The sequence below is a fragment of the Triticum urartu genome, chromosome 2A (genome assembly GCF_056163025.1).
Source record: "Triticum urartu cultivar PI428250 chromosome 2A, HENAU_Tu73, whole genome shotgun sequence".
In the NCBI taxonomy this organism is placed as follows: domain Eukaryota; kingdom Viridiplantae; phylum Streptophyta; class Magnoliopsida; order Poales; family Poaceae; genus Triticum; species Triticum urartu.
In genome coordinates this window covers 219,059,498-219,076,340 of record NC_141874.1, presented here as the reverse complement: position 1 = coordinate 219,076,340, position 16,843 = coordinate 219,059,498, and the positions used below count along the sequence as shown (strand labels likewise).

At 45.7% G+C, this 16,843-nt stretch overlaps 2 long non-coding RNA genes across 2 annotated transcripts; both read left to right on the top strand.

Annotated features, from left to right (window-relative positions):
• Positions 1–1,757: 1,757 nt before the first annotated feature.
• On the top strand, positions 1,758–6,264 carry LOC125536858 (uncharacterized). Its single transcript, XR_015616145.1, has 3 exons — positions 1,758–2,415; positions 3,074–4,448; positions 4,522–6,264. It is a non-coding gene; the product is annotated as an uncharacterized LOC125536858 (long non-coding RNA).
• Positions 6,265–10,595: 4,331 nt separating this feature from the next.
• On the top strand, positions 10,596–12,413 carry LOC125536856 (uncharacterized). The gene is made up of 2 exons (XR_007295249.2): positions 10,596–11,265; positions 11,875–12,413. It is a non-coding gene; the product is annotated as an uncharacterized LOC125536856 (long non-coding RNA).
• Positions 12,414–16,843: the final 4,430 nt, after the last annotated feature.

Sequence of the window (16,843 nt, the reverse complement as noted above, 5' to 3'; positions counted from 1 at the left end):
GCAGGGGTGCACCACATTTCCCAACACGCTCGATCCCCTTTGGCTGGACACACTTTTCTAGGTCATGCCCGGCCTCGGAAGATCAACACGTCGCAGCCCCACCTAGGCACAACAGAGAGGTCAGCACGCCCGTCTAAATCCTATGCGCGCAGGGGTCTGGGCCCATCGCCCATTGCACACCTGCATGTTGCGTGGGCGGCCGGAAGCAGACCTAGCCCCCTTAATACAAGAGCAGGCTTACGGTCCAATTCGGCGTGCGCCGCTCAGCCGCTGACGTCACGAAGGCTTCGGCTGATACCACGACGTCGAGTGCCCATAATTGTTCCCGCGTAGTTGGTTAGTGCGTATAGGTCAGTGGCCAGACTCAGATCAAATACCAAGATCTCGTTAAGCGTGTTATTTTTAAGTAACCGCAGATGCCGACCAAGGCCAGGCCCACCTCTCTCCTAGGTGGTCTCAACCTACCCTGTCGCTCCGCCACAAAGTAATAGTCGGGGGCCGTCGGAAACCCAGGCCCACCACTACCGGGATGGAACCACCCGTCCTTTCAGCCCCCACACCGGAATCACTCGCGGGTACTCTACGAGCCAACCCGTCTTTAGTCATCACATGTATCATGTATGTATATAAGTATATACCCATGATCACCTCCGAAGTGATCACGACCCGATAGTATAGCATGGAAGACAGACAATAATGTAGGGCCACTGATGGAATACTAGCATCCTACACTAAGCATTTTAGGATTGCAGGTAAAGGTAACAACAGTAGCAGCAAGGACAGGCTATGCATCAGGATAGGATAAACGGAAAGCAGTAACATGCTAAACTACTCTAATGTAAGCAGTAGAGAGAAGACTAGGTGATATCTGGTGATCAAGGGGAGGGCCTGCCTGGTTGCTTTGGCAAGAAGGAGGGGTCGTCAACACCGTAGTCGTACTGGGTAGCAGCGACATCTGTCTCGATGTCTAACGAGAGAGGAGGGGGAAGAAACAGTAAATAAGGAGCAAACAAAGCATCACAAAACATAATGAGGCAATACACGGTGCTAGGTATGCCCTAACGCGGTACTAGGCGATGCCGGTGAAGGGGGGAAACATCCGGAAAAGTATTCCCGGTGTTTGACGTTTTCAGATAGACAAACCGGAGGGGGATTGTACCATGTTCTCTATGCTAGGGATGTGTGGCGGATGAACGGGCTGCGAATTCGATTTCCTCTCGTCATTCTGAGAAACTTTCATGTATAAAACCTTTCCATCCGAGCTACGGATATTTTTCTATGATTTTTCAAAGATTTAAACAATATTATGAAAATCCCTAAAATTTTGCTAAGTCTGAGAATTCGACAGTTTTAAACATCAGTTAGCTGTTTTCCGGAGGCTATAGCTATTGTTCTACTTATCCTATGGAGTAGTGACTTATATCAATCTTGATCAATTTTCTGTGATCTAGATGACAGTAACAAGTGCGGCTATGTTAGCATCCATTTGCTTGATCAAAACTTTGTTGGAAAAGTGCTACTGCAGCATTTCAGTTTCTGTTTTTCTGTTAACAAAACATAGCAATTTGTGATTTTCATTTTTCCCTAATCTCTCCCTAATAATAAAGCACGGATTGAGTCTCCGGGTTCACCGTCGTGGCGTTTTTATAAAAAAGTCCCTTTGCTTTTCGAAATTAGAACCCACAGTCCTTTCTTGAGTGAATCTGGGAAAACGCTTCGGTTTTACAAAAAAGACCCTACGTGTGCTTGATATTCAGTCCGCAGTCCCTGATTCATCTTATCCAAAACTCCTCCCTTTCCAGCGACGACAGCGACGGCAGCGATGGCTCCCTTTCCAGCGACGGCAGCGATGGCGGAGCACGAGTAGGTGAGGGGCGGCGCCTTCGTCGGACGGCTAGCCGTGGCGGAGGAGAAGGCGGCGCCATGGTTGCGGCTACAGACGAAGCGGAGGAGAAGGCGGACGCCGTGGGCTTGCTGCACGGCTACAGCCGAGGCGGAGGAGAAGGCGGACGCCGTGGGCGTTCATGGAGGATGGTACACCGGCCGCCGGCACCGACCGCCAGTCCTCTCTGGCCTCCTCCGTGGTATCCTTGTCAACCTCCGCTGCTCCTATCGTGATTTGGATGGAAAATTGGAGGCCGGCCGTGTCCTTCTCCAACACAAATTGATGTAGTGCCCGCCCCGGATTTGATTGGCTGCTATAAGAAGCAAGGGTCCTCGGCCGGAATCTCCATCAGGTTTTGCCCTTCGACCATAATCTCCATCATCCTGTCGAAATTGCAAGTTTTGAACAAACATCCAATGTCGCCGCCAAGTTCGCCGGAGGAACAAGCGCCGAGTTCGCCGGAGGAACAAGCGCCGAGTTCGCCGGAGGAACAAGAACGCCCGCCGAGTCCTGTGATGGCTACACGAGAGGTATGTATCCCCTCGAAGCTACGCCACGACGCGTTAGAGCCTGAAGTCCGTCAAAACTTGACCTGACCGTCATTGACGCCACCTTGCTGCCGCTGTTGCTGGAGATGAGCTGAATAGCAAGCTTTGGTTTCCTCTTTGCTTCCACTTGACTACTCTTCGACTATCTGTAATTGTAAAACACCTAATACGATTCTTCAGCACTTGATACTGGTGGTCATGGTCTTCTTCTCTTACTGTTGCGAGACTTGGTTTTAGTTAGTAATCTTGAGATCAAGTGTACTCGTGGATTGCTTAGATGGAGGACCACTGTTGGTTTTGTACTTAGATGCGATTGTGAATCATGTATGGTTTAATTCAGATTCATGTGGTATTTTTCCTAAATTTGTACCTGCCTGAACATTATTACTATTAAACTATGAATAATGATTTTTGCAACTGTAGGAGAATTTCTTTGCCGCATCACAAGAAAAACAATTTGAAACAGAAAAGTGTACTGAACCTTCTAATTATTGTATGAACTTGCTTCACTTAATTTAAGAAGTACACATACTGCTAGCATTTGCATCACACCGGGCAGCCTATTATCGAGAGATCTGACTTCATCAGGATTGCGGGTTCGTGACTTAATCCTGATTGGGTATGCTGGATGCCCGTACAGGATTGACGCGCCCTATATGCGGCGACCCGCGGCTACTCCTCCCAGCCCCGGATATGCTCTTCCGCCACCTGCGACCCGCAGCTCCAATGATCCACGACAAGGGATGACGACCAACTCGGCTGCCCCTCTCCCGTGCAGCTCCCTCTGAGGCTGCAGCAGCCTTCGCACGAGGCCACTACGGCGCCACCTATGCTGTCCTGAAGTTCCCTAAGATTCGAAAGTTTCAGTTTCATCAGTTTCGTCAGATTTAGTTTCATCAGATTCAGAAAATTCAGTTCATCAGTTTCATCAAAGTTTCAGTTGTCAGTTAATTTGTCGGGCACGTTGGCACTCGCGCACGTCGTCCGCTTCCTCACATCACTCGCTCACATAGCCCACCTGTCGATCCAAACAATGGCTTGGTCAGGGATCGGACTGGACCAGACGGTGTTCACCATGACCTGAAGGCGATGCCCGAGTCCAAGTGCGTGTAAGTTACACCAGCCTTTGATTTATATATCCACCGTCCACTGATCAGTGACCTGAAAAGGTTGGGCGCTCTGAGTTAGCACATAAGCTGATTGATGAGATGGATTGAAATGCTTTTGATTTGTTACGTCGTCAATATTCCAAACTGAAGTCCAAGGAAGAACGATCAGGAACAACAGGTAAGAAGCCCATGAGTTAGTTGTCTTACAGGCATGCACGTGCACAAGGTGCTGATACATAGTTACAGATTTCCAATGGATGCTGGTATTGTCGGCTGACATCTCCGGGGTTGTACATCATGATGGTTACCAAGACACGACAATGATCTCAATGCTACAAACCTGAATGGAATACCATAACTGCAGACCTGATCACAATGCTACAGACTTGAATGAAATACCATGATTGCAGGCCTTTGCTGATTTGCGTTTTCCATTGATCTTCAATGCACTAAAGAATAGTGAAATCTTGGCATCTGATTCATTTTGCAGGCTATGCTTTTAACTCAATGAAAATGTGCATTGTTAGTTGACCTTATTGTCTGTTTGTAGCTAATTGGGAGACAAACATGGGCAATGAGCAGCTTTTTTGATGACAGTGCAATCAAGGACTCACATATTCACTGATGAATCTACCTCTATTTGGTAATGTGTATATACCTGAAAATAGTAGCATCGGCTTTGCATATTTATTTTCTGAATCAGCAACACTGTATTAGGGTCTTCATCGGCAATGTACATAGTGATGCTTAACTGCCGGTTTGAATTATTGGATGCATCTGTTGTGAGACATTCATGTGTTGTCATAGTGACTTGCCTGCGCTCATTGTTGATTGCTAAGAACTGAGTTGGTCCAGAGATTGCAGCTGAGATGGAGCTCAAGAGGACAACTAGACATGCACAGCTTGGTATTGGTCTCATCTAAAATTTTACATATAAGTTTTTTCCTAGATTCAAGTACATTATATCATTATTTTGCAGGTGTGATCCACAGAGGAGATCACATTTCCAGTCCAGTCATAAATTATTATAATTATTTTACTCATGTTCATACTAAATTTGAAACGGGTCAATCCACAAGCTTTTGATCCTCGGTTCATTTTTGAACTATATCCATGTGTTCTATCAAGGATCATTTTGGCGCATATGGAAAAGACAAGCAATTTTGTTACCAGAATTATCATATTTGTAAGGTCAATCACACATGGGTTCTGCACTTCACTAGAAATAATTTATACCCTTGACCTGATAAGTTGTTGTTGTTGTATTATGAATTATTCATAGTATGAGACCAAATTTATTGTTTTAGTTTCATACAATTTTTTGTTCTTTGATAAATGGAGATTGTCATTGTCTTCCGTTTGCATGCCAGAATTTAGCGGTTCATTGTAACAGTTATTTGGCTTGATATTTATCTGTTTAGATACGTGGGTTCAAGGATATTAATATCCCGTTGCAACGCCTCCCTGGGTGGCAACGTTCTGATGTTGCCGTGCCATGCAGTCGGATGTTTTGAGTTCTGTTTTTAGGTGGACAAGGTAACTAGCACTTTTTTCATAGCGAAACATGGGGGTTGTGCTTGCATATATATTTCTTAGAAAAATTGAGTGCATGCTAAAAAAAATTCTCTCCCATTGCAACGCAAGGGCATTTGTGCTAGTTTATTTTTTTAATCTATCCCTAATAATAATAAAGCACGGATTGACTCCGTGGGTTCACCGTCACAATACACTTTCTCCTGTGAATTTACGCTTTTAGTTTGAATTTAAAACGGGTTCACCGTCACAATACACTTTCTCCTGTGAATTTACGCTTTTAGTTTGAATTTAAAACATATATGTGAGGTGGTACTAATTCGGGGAACCATGTCACAAAATTTTCATACGAACATGATCTGTCGTCCGCACTACTACCTGGGCCTTGACCTGAAGCGTTGCCACTTGGGCCTCAGACTCAACCCGCAGACCATATAGGAATCAACCCCGAAGAGAAAGAAAAAACCACTCCGTCGTCTGTCTCTGCCAATCTGCCGCTGCTTTCCCCTCTCTTATTGATCTCTCTCGCTCCTCGTTGCATAATCCCACATTGCTACTTTACAGTTGATGTCATCGATTCATATACGTGCGCCTTGGTGATTCAACAAGAGGCAACGGAAATCAAGGGAGGAACGAACCGAACCGAACCCAGAGGAGCGACAGAGCAGGCTTGGGGTGGCAGTGCACCTCAGCGGCGGTGCCATGGCCAGCTGGCCAGATGGAAACGAGACGGACAGGGCGCCGGTGTGGTGCCGGACGGGGCCAAGCCGTGCAGCGGCGCCACGGGCAGAGGCAGTCGGAGCTGCCCAGCCGGAGCCATGGGCAGAGGCAGCAGGAGTTGCGTGGCCGGGCAGAGAATGAGAGGAGGGGGAGAGTGGAGGTTGGAGGGGCAGCGGCCTCGCCGGTGTGACGAACGCGCGCGGAGCTGGCTGCGAGCGCGGCGGGATCGAGAGGCGCTGGCCCCTCTGTGCGTGTGTGACGGCGCTGGGAGGGGATCGTGGGTTAGGCGGGCTTCCTGTGAGGTTAGTCTCAGGCCCCCAAGTGGCTAGCTAGGTCGGTGACACCATCCCTCGAAAATATACGGGGTCAATTCAAATTACGTGGTTGGACTTTCTTATTTCAACTATCTCCATCCTAAAGTACCTTCTTATTTCAACTAACCCTAAAAAAACCTTCTTATTTCAACTTCCCTTTTTATTGAGTTGAACTTTGCCAGGAGCATTTTTTCGAAAATCTATGTCCTTTTTCTATTATATTTTCCACCAAGTCAAAGATCCTTGAATGATATATATATTGCATGGTCTATTCAAGTTGCTTTGTATTTCCCTCTAACGTCACTGTAGAGTGTACGTACATGTATGGTGTTGATGAAAAAATTAATGTTTTGGATTAGTATATTTACTTAATTCTCAAGGGCTAAACGAGAATATGTTCATAAAAACACTTAATTTAAGCAGGCTACAGAGTTTAGCAGGCTTGATCTAACTTCGACAAGAAAAAAAATGACCACATAATTTTGGTTCAAATCCCGACTCTACAATAAATCCTGACTTTTCGCTCCGGAGCGCGACGTGCATGATCAATCCATCTAAGACAAATAGGAGAACACAAAGTACCGTCCAATTTCCAAAAAAATAAACCACAAAGATATTACAACTCAATAAGTTAGATAGCAATTTTAACTGAGAAGTCTAGGTATTTCTCAGAAAAGATACAACAGCAAAAATTATCTCGCTCTCCACAACAACGGCACTGTGCTGGCCGCATATGAAAAAATGAGAATAAAAAAAAGACCCGTAGATATATCAAGTGGCAAAAAAGGACCCATGAAGTAAGTTCTGCCACATTTATCGTCCCGTGTAACGCATGGGCATTTGTACTAGATTAAGAGAGGAAAAAAACATTGATAACCACACATGCACAACTCTGAAAAACCTCGTAGGAAAAAGCAACATTTTTCTCATCTTATGCCGACCGATTGTGTGCGTGCGAGCGCGCGCGTGTGTGTGTGAGAGATAAAGAGATGCCTTAGGACTGACCACATTCAAATGCGTTTTCGTTGTGTGAGCATTGAGACCACCGTCGGGGACACAAATGTGATGCCATTTTAAAATAAAGAACGTCTACCTATCAGGGTCTCTAGTCGTGGTTATTGGGTTAAGAGCGTGTGTTTTTTTCTGTCCTGTTGCAATGCACGGGCTCTTTTGCTAGTCTATCCCTAATAATAAAGCACAGGTTGACTCTGTGGGTTCACCGTCACAATACGCTTCTTCCTGTGAATTTACGCTTTCAATTTTTTTTCAACACGTTCATATTTTTTCCAAAATCCAAGGTGGTACTAATCTATCTATCTATATATATATATCACTTTTTTTAGGGAAATTTATATATATCACTTTGTACAAAATTTCAGGGTTGGGCGCAGCACATCCTCTTTTTTTACTGTCGCTTCTTTAAAAAATGGCCACACATAAAAAGTTGTATTTTGAGGATTCGAACGCGGCTCACTAGAAAAGTGCGTAGAGCGAGCAACCAACTCAGCTGGCCCATTGTATGTTTGGAAAAACAAGGATTACCCATTTAGTCTACTACGCAAGGAGGATTTTCGGTCGCCTCATTATTCCGGCCCACCCTGCCGAGGGAAGCCACACAACCGAACAGGCAAAGCTGGCCCAAAGCCTGGTGCAGAAAAGTATTCGATGGTGGGCTGAATCGAACTCTAAACCCTTTTAAATAGTCCCATACCGCTACCTTAAACTCAATCTTTGTAATTTATATACATCTTCGAGTTTCCTCGGTATCAAGGAGCCATCTCGGGAACCAGTAAAGAAGGAAATAGGTCCTTCCATAATAAAGAAGGAAAAAGAGAAAAATAAAGAAGGAAAAAGGGAGGGATTTCATGTCTCTTAACAGAATAAGGAAGATAAGAAAGAAAAAATAAAGAAGGAAAAAGGAGGGCGATTTCATGAGTTTCCTCGGTATCAAGGAGCCATCTCGGGAACCAATAAAGAAGGAAATAAGTCCTTCATAATAAAGAAGGAAAGAGAGAAAAATAAAGAAGGAAAGAGGAGGGATTTCATGACTCTTGACAGATAAGGAAGAAAAGAAAGAAAAATAAAGAAGGAAAGAGGGATCGGATTTCATGTGAAAAGAGGAGGGGGGATTTCATGTCGTATGGCAGAATAAGGAAGGAAAGAAAGAGGGCGGTCTCCAAAAAAAAATCTTTGTTCTTATTTTTCTCCTCGACCCGCTAGCGCTCGTCACAAACTCTTACAATGTTGGTCACCAAAGCACAAGTAGGTGAACTCCCTGTTGTGTGCGACACAAACTCCGCACTTTACTTTGTTATATTAGCCACTGATGGAGGATATTTGTACAATGCTCCTAATATAATTGCCCCGCAAAAAATGCTTCTAATAACATTACCCTGCAAAAAATGCTTCTAATATCGTTCAACACAAATAATGCTATGCTACCCATTCCCTAAACCTACCCAACACTGGTTCATGGAAATATTTGTTGCCCCATAGTGAAGCAAGAACGTTGTACTAAGACTTTACTATTTTCATTATAGTGCGCTATTTTTGGGGCATCACTAAACAACGTCAACAAATATGTGAAAAGATACTCGCGACCAGATGGATTTAAATTGCACACACCTACAATACACTTACAAATTCCTTTCACGGTTATGTTTTTGCACAACACATCTTTCCATGTTGTTTCTCATGCGGCAATGTGGAAGATTTCAAAGAGTTTACTAATGTTACCATGTCTGACAGTCGGTCGTGGGAGAAGGAAGAGGGGGAAGGGTCTTGAGCTATTGGGTTCAGAAAGTATGTTTATTTTTTCTTCTTCTCCCATTGCAACGCACGGGCATTTGTGCTAGTCTATCCCTAATAATAAAGCATGGATTGACTCCGTGGGTTCACCGTCACAATACGCCTTTTTCTGTGATTTTACGCTTTTAGTCTGAATCTAAATAGAAAAACAAAGTCGGGATAAGAAAACTGGGATTCGAACCATGGTTTGCCGTGAAGATGCCAAGATAGCAAACCAGTCTAGCTAGGCTCATGGATGTGCCTATTTGGGCGTCTGGCTCCTTAACATAAAGAATAGGAAACAAGCATACTCGGGCTGAGGGAGTTGGATGCTTGATGGGCACGGAATGCTGGGCCGAGACGGGTGTTGCGGCCCATGGGACGGACAAGGAGCAGGTTGGAGGCTTTTTCATAATTGTTTACATATTATTAAATAGTCCCACCTTACTATTTTATATTAGTTTTTTGTAGTTTATATACGTTCTTAGGTTGTCAGGCATCGAGCTGCTTCGGAAATAAAGAAAAGAATAAGGCGTGGATATTGCATGAGAAATAAAGAAGGAAGGCCAAAGGGAAGGGAGAGAAAGGAAATATAAAGTCATTATGTGGTAATTAACCGGGTGGCCACTGAGATTCATGACATGCTTGATATATAAGGAAAGAAAGAGAAGAAATACACAATAAGGAAATATACGGTAATTATAGAAAGATTGAGGGAGGATCCCTACCAAATGGATAGGACGTGCAGGATTTGTGGGCACCATATTTGGTTGGCATGGAATTTAATTTGAACCAATGACAGGTGTACTGGCCTCATCCATATCTTATGAATAAAAATGATGTGGCATTTTTTTCCTACATGCAATCCTCACTAAATTCACATTATTTTTTCTTCGGTTGCAGCAGACCCACTTATGATACTTACTAAATTTGCGCCAACTTTATAACACATTGAATGTTATGTTTGTGCATACAATCCTCACTAAATTTATATCACTTTTTTTTACTGTTGTAACATACGGGCATATATGCTATTTTTTTTTATATAAATGGAGGTATAATATTATTTGGCCTCCCATTTGGTATGTCAATAGCGTTTCTCCATACTCAGCTAGGCTATTCTAAAAATCGTCTGTCCTGGGCCGTCGGGCCTCTGCCCCGTTCGTCTGTGTTACATTCCACCAATGAAAAAAAGTGCCCTCCCAACCTGTCTGTGCGATCCGGCCCAACAAATCAGACCCACCAGCCCATTTAGAAGATGAGGCAAAAATAGTTGACCGTGACATAAATCAAACTCGCAACCTCCCCTGTTCTTTGGTGTTGATCGTTTTACCCCACAAAAAAAGGTGTTGGTTGTTTTAAACTAAAGTTAAATTTGAAGATTTTTTGTGTCCTTTACGGATTGGTACTGAACTGCTACGATGTAAAATATGGATAGCACAAACACAAGGTGCAATCATTAGATTGCGCGGATGTGGCCGGGATCTCAAACGCGACTGTTCGCTGGTCTGTGTATGTAGACGATTCTTCATTAGCTCCAAGCTTAGGTGGAACGTTCGCCGTGTAGTGGACAGCGTGACCGACAATGAGGATAAAAAAATAAGTGGTAACAAGGATGGGGCGCTAAGTGTGATAATTTGTTTCTCCCGTTGCAACGTACGGGCACTTTTGCTAGTAATAATAATAATAAAGCACGGATTAAGTTTGTCGGGTTCACTGTCGCTGCAGTTTTGCATAAAAGACCCTGCTTTTGTGGATAATCAACCCGCACTACACAAGCTTTCATCTGTTATTAAGTCAGAAAAAAAAGATTGCAGAGGCCCTCTCTCCCCTGTATGAGGACACGAGACGCCCTGACGGTAGGGTTCCCTTCGCCGCCATGCCGCCGCTTCCGGCAGCCCTCGCCACCATCTTCCGTCCCCAATCGCCGTTGTAGTCCTCCCCCGCCGGTAAATAGCCTTGAAGGAGCCCTAGCCACCGTTTCCCTGGAGCACAGCGGCCGCCGATATTCACGATGGAGCGCCGGTGGACGTCCTGATCGTGGGCGAGGACCCCGCCGAGGCGACTAACCTCGCCACCGCGCGACTCCCCCCAGCATCTCTGCCATCTCCTCGCACTGCCGTGTGCAAGGACCAAGGATACCACCGGCTCTCCTTGATATCTCTGTCTCCACTCCCCCGAGGTGCGAGGACTTCGTCGGCGTCAAAGCCACTGCCGGGCGGGACGTGCAGGCGCCCGAGGGGCGCGGCGCTCCTCTCCTGGTGCGGCGCAAAAGGGAGGGAGGAGAGGATCGAGCTGCCGGCACACCACCCGGCGTTCGCCCCTGGTCCAGACTTTGTCGGAACTCCATCTGTCGGTTCTGCACTTAAGTATTCACTGAAGCAAACCTTGCAATTTCCTGATATATCTTCATGGTTGTTGAAGCCAAGCTCACATCTCATCTGCTTTTTAATTACGCCCTATCCCAACCTGAAAATTCCTATTTATATGACTAATGAATCCTGTGTCAAGACTAAGTATGTACGAACAATTTTGCAAAATTTACTTTCTGTAACTGATGGTCTGGAGTAGTGTCTTATACGTGGTTAGATAATGCAGTGGGGAATTTTTCTCATGTACATCTTATATATCAGAAAATGTTGCGCTTCAGATGATCTGTGCCAATTATTAGTGTTTGTGGTCATGTGTTTCCTGTAGATCAAATATCTATTTGCAATTTTGGATCAGTATACGAGCTTTGAATTCAGAATTGCATTTACTGTTTTTCTTTTTGGCGCAGAAAGAAGTAGTTAGTGTTAAACATATGGTAGACCGAGCGACTTACCAATGACAATTTGTCTGGAGATCTCTGATGTTTTCTGTACACTTCTGTGGTTGAAAACCTGAAACGATTTGTGTAACTGATAGGTCTGTTGCTTTACTCCTACACTGCTTAATTAACCTGCGATTAATTTTGATATTTGATTTTTGGCAAGCAGATCATCGGACTATAGATTATTGATCACGCATGAAATGTTGTAAAGGAAAAGAATCTACATTTGCATGCTTGATTTGAAGACTTGCTAGCTGGGTGAAGAAGCTTTCTGACAAACATCCAAATAACTCTAATAGGCCAAGTTGAGCATATGTTAGATGGTCTAGATGACATGGATGGTGCCGAGGATGTGCGTTTTGATGAGCTCATAGGCATGCAAGGCGTAGTATTTCACTTGGTTGGGAATGCAATTACAGTAAGCATATCTTATTTGTCTTATTTTAGTTAGACAAATGTGTTTCCTTCAGGTTTACATGTATCTGTATAGATATTCTGACTAATATTTTCATGCTATGCAAAAGACTAGACCTTGTTTCCTCATAATTTATGGTTGAACAACATTTGTATTGATTATCTTTAGTCTTTACTATGTTCCCTCCAGATAGGTAGCCAGTTAGATACCTTATCTTGGCTTCCTCGTTAACATGATGTTCAGCACTTTTATCTGTCACATATGACATATCTATCTTTATTTCTTTTTCCCTTTATTGGTGTCTCATTTCACCCCCAGAAATGTCATGTTAATAAGTGGCATGAAGGAAATATGCTTTTTCCTAAAATTGATAAGCATTTAGGAGTCTTCATGTGTCCAGAAAATTGTTCTATGTATGTGTGTTTTATGTGTTGTCGCATGCTTGTGCTGCTTGCACATCTGGCCGGAGATCAAGTCAAGATGCTTAGCTCATGTACTTGCTTCTCTGTATATTCAGATTCACATTCAAATTCTTTCAGGAAATTCATCGTACAACCACCCTTTTATTTAGAGAAAAAATACACTGCAAAGTTGCATATTTGCTCCTGTCTATTTTGAACTCGTGGCTTTCAGAGGGCCTCAGTTGACGACGTCGCGCAACGGCAGGGCGGTGGTTCACCGACGACGACGGCGGCGCTCCAGCCGCCCATCTTCTCCTCCCCATTCTTTATTTTATAGCCCCCACCTCCATCCAAATGGTTTCCACCATTGCCCCTCACAACATGCCTCTGCCGCCTATGCCCCTATCCCGCCTACTTCTCCAAGGTTGCCCACCCTCCGAGTGCCTGCCCCTTAGTCACCACCCCATGCGGCGCCCCCCACTTATCAGCCACTGTCCCCAGATGACCATTGCACACCACAACTAGCCTCTCTCAGTTTCTATACCCCGCAGCTCGCCACCTCCCGGGCGTGAAATTAGAGTGTTACGGAAAAATCAAGAGATATGGAGGAACAAAGATTGCTCATTGTAATTCAGTTGCTAAACTGAACCATGTAACTCGATCAGGTTTCGCCTTACACATAGCCAAACGTTTGAGTGATAGTTATACTACACTAGCATCTATATTCAAATTTGACAGAAATAACAATAAAACCTATTAAATTTTGAAAGGATGCAGAAAATACTGTTGTTTGGATCTATTGCACAATGCAAAAAAGGTAAAATCAGTGTAAGCTTTTCAAAGGTCCCATTTTTTCCTAAAAAAGGTTTGACTGTTGTTTCACATGACAAATCTACCCTCAAATGCATCAACATTCCTACGTGGAACAAATGCATTGGCATATCATGTGCATGGGAAGACGTGTGGTACTATGGCAGTTTGTTTTATTTGTTTCTTTCTATGTTGGTACAGGTAACTTCAGCACATATATCACAATGGATGGCAAGTATATGTATAAATTTAGATTTTGTCCAATCTGATGTACATTGCATTGCTATTTCTTCAGTCGGTGTAATTTTCTAAGCATGGTAACAACGCTCAATTTGCCTAGCTCAAATGATGTTGAAGCTGAGAAGCAACAGTAGGTAGAATACATTGGTCTGAATTTTTGCACCAAGATTCAAATAATACCACAGCTCATATGATGCACAATGTTTCTGAAAATATAGGAGCCTATGGTCAGATTTAGGTTAGGACTTGGGACAACGAGAATAAATATCACATATCCCGTACCGGCATCCCGAAGAACCCTACTTTCAATTGGTCAATCGTTTTTGTCATTAGCAGCCCGTCACTTTTCTCCCGTTGCAACGCACGGACATTTGTGCTAGTAGGATTTAATCCATGTATCTAACGGATTTGGTCCAATGGAAACATTTGAGCCTTGTCAAGTGTACTACCAACTCATATTATTTTTACTCCTGTTAAAAGTCGTTTAGTCGCTGTTTATGGGTTGTCCAGAGGGTCAGTTAGTGTATAATTAGAAAAGCTAGCTAGTAGCTAGCAGTAGTACAGTATAGAGGAGGAGCAAGCATGCGGGGGCGCTGCAGTAGGGGAGGCAAGGCCGTGCTTGTAGCGACGGCAAGGTGAAGCGGGCGGCGCAGGTGACAGGGGGCACGGGCGCCCAGCGATGGGAGCGGCGACCAGCGGGAAGTGGCGGCGCTAGGCGGCGAGGTACGCGAGTAGGGAGGCGTGGGGACGACGGGCAGCGTCAGGCAGTTGCGGGCACGGGAAGGCGCTGGCATGGGGGAACGATGCGGTCGGGCAACAGCGGTCGGGGCTCGCGCGGCTGGGCACGCGTGAGGCGTAGCCAGGGCGGCGAGCGCGCATGCGGGCGGCTGCAGCAGCGGGAGGGACGACCACGCGCGTGCCGGCGGTCGGGCTGACCGCGAGCTCAGCCGGAGCTCGCACGGCGTGGAGCAGTAGGGCGCGGCGACGCACAGGTGAGCGTGCGTGAGGCCACGGCGGGGCGAGCACGGGGCTCGACTGGGAGCAGCGGAAGTACACACGTACTCGTGAGCTCCGACGAGGTCAGGGACGGAGGCTACCGCAACGAATCGAGGGGGCAAGCGAGGGGAATCGGCGCGGGTGCTCACCAGGGAGCACATGGTGGCGTGAGGGCGTCCCTGCTCGCGCGACTTGTCATAGACGAAGAGGGTGAAGGTGCGCATCTCCTGGACCTACTAGATAGGCGAGGGAAGGCCGATGTCCGCGCCAACGTCGATGGCGCAGCCATGGGAGCTCTCGGACGCGGCTCGATTTGATGGAAAACGGTGCCAGAGGGGAAAATTGAGGGAGCTAGGGTTCATGGCAGAGAGAGGGGCGTCGAGGGAGGGCTCTTATACAGCTCGTCAACCACGGGATGGGCGGCAGCGCGACATCCGCGTGCTGGACGGCGCATGGGCGTCCTCGGGAGCGAGGTGAACAGGAGGTAGGAGGAGGCGTGAATGGGCTGGGCCGGCTGTGCACTGGGGCCACTAGGGCCCGATGCACAGTAGTTTTTTTTGAAATAAAACGAGATTTTATTCATTAGCAATAACCAATACATTGTTTGTGAGAAGCGTTACAATTTCACTAATAGGCTCCTCAAACCAATCCGAAATTAGAAAAAAATCTAGCTAATCTAGCAAGTTCATGTGCTACTTTATTAGCCTCTCTATTACAATGTTCGAATTTAGACATGATAAAATCACAAGCATAGTGATAGCAGTCATCGAAGATTGCCGCCGCCGCTCCCGCTGACTGTCCTTCGTCCTGCATGGTCTCAATCACCTCCAGCTTGTCCGAGTTGATGATTAGGCGATTACATCCCGCCCTTTGCGCTAAATTTAGGCCAAATTTGAGAGCTAAGGCCTCCGCCATGAGAACATCTGCGCAGTGGTCTATCTTTCCATTCCCTCCTGCAATAAACCTACCTTAGTCGTCTCTCAATACTGCCCTCATCGTACCCTCCAGCAAGTCATGATCAAAAGAGGCGTCAACATTGAGTTTTCACAAATCCCCTAGGAGGACATTGCCAACCCCCCTTTTTCATGGACGCCTTTGAAGATGATCAACAACAACAACAACAAAGCCTTTAGTCCCAAACAAGTTGGGGTAGGCTAGAGGTGAAACCCATAAGATCTCGCTACCAACTCATGGCTCTGGCACATGGATAGCAAGCTTCCACGCACCCCTGTCCATAGCTAGCTCTTTGGTGATACTCCAATCCTTCATGTCTCTCTTAACGGACTCCTCCCATGTCAAATTCGGTCTACCCCGCCCTCTCTTGACATTCTCCGCACGCTTTAGCCGTCCACTATGCACCGAGCTTCTGGAGGCCTGCGCTGAATATGCCCAAACCATCTTAGACGATGTTGGACAAGCTTCTCTTCAATTGGTGCTACCCCAACTCTATCTCGTATATCATCATTCCAGACTCGATCCTTCCTCGTGCGGCCACACATCCATCTCAACATACACATCTCCGCCACACCTAACTGTTGAACATGTCACCTTTTAGTCGGCCAACACTCAGCGCCATACAACATTACGGGTCGAACCGCCGTCCTATAGAACTTGCCTTTTAGCTTTTGTGGCACTCTCTTGTCACAGAGAATGCCAGAAGCTTGGCGCCACTTCATCCATCCGGCTTTGATTCGATGGTTCACATCTTCATCAATACCCCCATCCTCCTGCAGCATTGACCCCAAATACCGAAAGGTGTCCTTCTGAGGTACCACCTGGCCATCAAGGCTAACCTCCTCCTCACACCTAGTAGTACTGAAACCACACATCATGTACTCGGTTTTAGTTCTACTAAGCCTAAACCCTTTCGATTCCAAGGTTTGTCTCCATAACTCTAACTTCCTATTTACCCCCGTCCGACTATCGTCAACTAGCACCACATCATTCGCAAAGAGCATACACCATGGGATATCTCCTTGTATATCCCTTGTGACCTCATCCATCACCAATGCAAAAAGATAAGGGCTCAAAGCTGACCCCTGATGCAGTCCTATCTTAATCGGGAAGTCATCAGTGTCGACATCACTTGTTCGAACACTTGTCACAACATTATCGTACATGTCCTTGATGAGGGTAATGTACTTTGCTGGGACTTTGTGTTTCTCCAAGGCCCACCACATGACATTCCGCGGTATCTTATCATAGGCCTTCTCCAAGTCAATGAACACCATATGCAAGTCCTTCTTTTGCTCCCTATATCTCTCCATAAGTTG